The following is a 3,946-nucleotide window of genomic DNA, read 5'->3' on the forward strand; positions in this document are numbered from 1 at the left end:
AATAAAAAGACTGACAAGGTTGTGACAAAGTGGCATGAAAACACACAGACGCAGCAAGAGGAGGAGCAGAGGACTTTCCTATTATGCTTTATATGTTGCCTGTGGTATTTAACAGGTTATTGAGTATGAATATTTTTCAAAATATTGCATTACCGCTAAAAATTCTAGTATCATGACAACACTATCTGAAATAATTTCATGAAGATCCATCACAAGTCCTTAGAATCGCAGCTCTAACATTGTATGCATTAAACGGCAAGTGTGTGGTGTGTGAATCATCTCAGCTCTTGCCAGTGAATTAGCAATTAATCTGTGTGTGTGAGTGCATCAGTCTCTTGACTCAGAGAGTTGCACAGTCATCCTCTAATCGGAAGGTCTTTTGTTCAATTCAGTCACCAAAGCTCAACACTGATGAAGAGTCACTGACCTTAGCATCAGCTGGAAAGACAAACCTGAAGGGCTGTTGGCAGGTTGATTTGCAAGACTTTTACTAGCGCCACAAGGCTGAACTTGGAGGAATAAGAGAGAGGCAAAAACGAAGCAGGCAACATATATCTTAAAAGGCAGAGAGCAGATTAGACTACATTAAATTAGATTAGATTCCGCTTTATTGTCATTGTGCACAGTACAAGTACAGAGACAACAAAAATGTAGTTAGCATCTAACCAGGAGAGCAAAATGAAGCAGTAAAGTGTAAGTGTGTTCAGAATAAATAATGCAGCAGAATATATACAGATTTAAAGTATTTACAGTATCTGAAGGGTTATCATGTTCTCAGCACATGAAGGTATCAAAGCCCCTCTCGTCACCTCTCATGAAGACGACGCACTGTGTGGCAGAGTTGCTGCAAGATAGCTGGACTGACGGTAAGATATCAGGCTGGCTGTTAAAGGCTGTGCTGACATAATTACACCAGGAAATCAATTAAGTAAATCCTCACATCAGTATTTCCATTTGGTGTCAACATTGTTGGCCGTGTTTCTGCCATGTTGATAGAAAATGCCACCAAAAAATGAAAAGAAACAAAGAAGCTATTGCACCACCCAGAGAGTAAGTAGTAGCCTAGCTGCTAGGCTGTTGTTTGTTAGCTAACTACCTACACAATAAACGCCTCCTAGCCAACAACATTAACACTCATTCTACTATGGAAAAGTGTTGTTAAGGTGAGAAATGGATGCGGTCCCACACAAATGCAAACATGCTAGCCTAGAGTAATATCACCAGTCTTCCACTGTGTAAAGTGTCAAGTATAAGTTTTGAGGGTAGCAATAAAGCTAACTGTGTCCCCTCTAGTCTTTCAACCAATATTAGCAATTACAAGGGTTAAACTAGTGAGTAACTGGCAAGTAACTCTGAATCACTGCACACAGGAAGAACAGCAACATGAAGCAACACATGTAGAGCAGGCTGATGATGAATCAGGAACAGTGTTTCAATTCACAATGTAAATTAGCAATTTTGTCTGGAATAAAGATGGCATGAGCACTGAAGTTCTTTGTTTTAGGATGCTTGCAGTTGTAACCTATGACTCTCATCATCATGCTGTTTTTTTTTTTTAAATAAATGTTGGATTTGCATAATTAAAGGTGTCAAGATGTTATTCTTGAAATGTTACCAAAATGTTCTTTCTTATAAGTTTGATAGGTGTAATAGATATAAAGATGACATTTTATTTACTGATGCGTCATTTTGAAATACATTCAGGAACTCAGAAATCCAGTACACATCTAGCGCAGGCTGAGGAAGCAACAGCTGGACCGTCTGGGCTTCAGGTGAGGTCTTAAAATGGTTCCGTGATGAGACACTACGAATGGCTTACTATCAATGTAAACATGTCCAAAAGCTGAGACCAAACTTATGCCCTTGGACACAGGGCTTCATGATCCATCACAGCCATCTTGGATCTCTCCCGTCCTGTTCCTGTCACCTCTTCAGCTGAAGCCATAAAAGGCCCCAAAAAGACCCCAAAAAACAAGTGTGTGCAAACAGGATGGGAGTTCCATGCTAATGCAGCACAAATCTTGTGATTTATTGGTGAAAATTGTGATTATCGAGCTTTGTGGTTAAGCATAACTGAGGAGTAGATCTGCATACATAGTCCATTGTTATTAAGTAGATGATTTGATGATCTATTGACACTCACAGAGAATGTTTGTGCCGTTCCCAGTTTCAAGGTTCAAGGTGATTTGTCCGGCCACAACACAGGGTTGCATAACAAAATGAAAGTCTGTCAAATTTTTCATGCCACAAAATAACATTTACAGTTGATATGTATAATTGTTTACATGTATACATATATAGATACACACATAGTGATTTTCTTTTTGCTCTGGGGTGTATATAAAACCCAGCAACAAGATGGTGCTACTAGCCCCTTTTGGTTAGAAAATACGCCACATTTGCAGCAAAGTAAATGCTGCAATCTGCCATCTTGTCTGTGTGAAAGGGAGGTGTAATATACCTTCTTTTACAAAAAGCCACCACTGGGGTAGGCGTAAACATGTAATGTGACGTGAAGCACGAAGTTGGCCATGAACAGTGACGTACAACATATGCGTTGGAGGAATATTTAGCTCCATGATACCAGTGTCAGTGATAATTGTTATGCAGCTGCCTGCTGAAGGCCAGCGGGCTGCAGCATAATCATGAATGGCCACTGCCTCGTCATGGGTGCTTCCCCCCTGCTGTGGTATTAAATGTGGCAACACTTGATAGGTTTACTTAATTATAGACCTGTGGCCCATATTCTCGCCTCCTCAGTCAAACACACGTTGCTGTTAAACCCCCGTTAAAAAGGAAGTGTGTAGCAGAGCGTCTCGTCCCCTCTGTTGCACCAGGCAGCTAACAGGAAGCAGGATGAATTTATCCTCAAAATAAGAGCTTTGCATTGCACCCCATTGGAGTTTAGAACTGGGTTCGAACAACCAAGACAGCTACAGAGACAGAGGAGGCTCAGCAGCTTTCCAGTTGCTCATCTTGACATCCGTGGATTAAGTGATGGACTGACTGCTGTGATCAGCTATGTTCTGGTTTTAAAACACCCAGCTGTGGGTCGCACAGCAGTGCACGTCATCGACACCTCCAGCCATCTAACGCAATTGCCGGCACATTGACGTCTTGGATTTACATAGCAATGGAGGTGGCAAAACGTGTACCCTCCTAGGCATCATATTTGCAGACCAAAACAGACCCCCAGTATACCGCAGCCTGTCTAAATTAGTGGACCTAGCCGCAAAAAGGACAGCCAAATTGTCAGGTTGCTGCCCAGCGTAAAAATGGCTACTGTTACATCCTGTCACATTTTGTGGTGGACATTTTGGTGCTCAGTGTGGTTTCTTTGCTATTGTGCTTTCAGGGGTGCATGGAGAAGCTGGGCAGAGCTTCCCACTACTGGAGCTGCAGTCACATGCTCACCTGCAGCAGGTTTGCAATCAGTGCCTGCTGATGAACCCTACGGTACCTGCTGCCAGATGATTTTATCAGTTCGTTGCGTGTACACCAGCACACAGTCTTCCAGTCTCCTCCACACATCTGAAGCTAGCTGCCTTACTCTGTACTCACCTGCCTAACTGTTGGTTGTGAAATCAATAAATCACTTCTTGACCTACTTCCAGCCTCACTGTCTGCTTTTTAAGTGTCACGCTCAGACAAGGAGAGAGGACTCAGATGCAGAATGATTGATGTAAAGACAGGTTTTATTTTACTGATCTGTAACTCTTTAGTATGTATGACAAATCAATGGCTATGAAATTTCTATGGAGACAGACAAGACATACAAGACAAATAACACATAAAACGGAAAACGCTCCCGAAGGAGGAATCTATACTTCTTAAATACTAGACTATAAAACTTAAATAGAAAACAAAAACTCTCCGAAGAGGTCAGCTCACAGGCTATGAAAAATTTCTACACTGAGTAATAAAAAGGTACAACAAAAAGCGCTCC

At 41.7% G+C, this 3,946-nt stretch overlaps 1 long non-coding RNA gene across 1 annotated transcript; it reads left to right on the top strand.

The window, feature by feature from the left end:
* The first annotated feature begins 598 nt into the window (after positions 1 to 598).
* On the top strand, positions 599 to 3,608 carry LOC119011519. Its single transcript, XR_005072210.1, has 3 exons — positions 599 to 866; positions 1,705 to 1,772; positions 3,356 to 3,608. It is a non-coding gene; the product is annotated as an uncharacterized LOC119011519 (long non-coding RNA).
* Positions 3,609 to 3,946: the final 338 nt, after the last annotated feature.

Source organism: Acanthopagrus latus, chromosome 21, assembly GCF_904848185.1.
Source record: "Acanthopagrus latus isolate v.2019 chromosome 21, fAcaLat1.1, whole genome shotgun sequence".
In the NCBI taxonomy this organism is placed as follows: Eukaryota; Metazoa; Chordata; class Actinopteri; order Spariformes; family Sparidae; genus Acanthopagrus; species Acanthopagrus latus.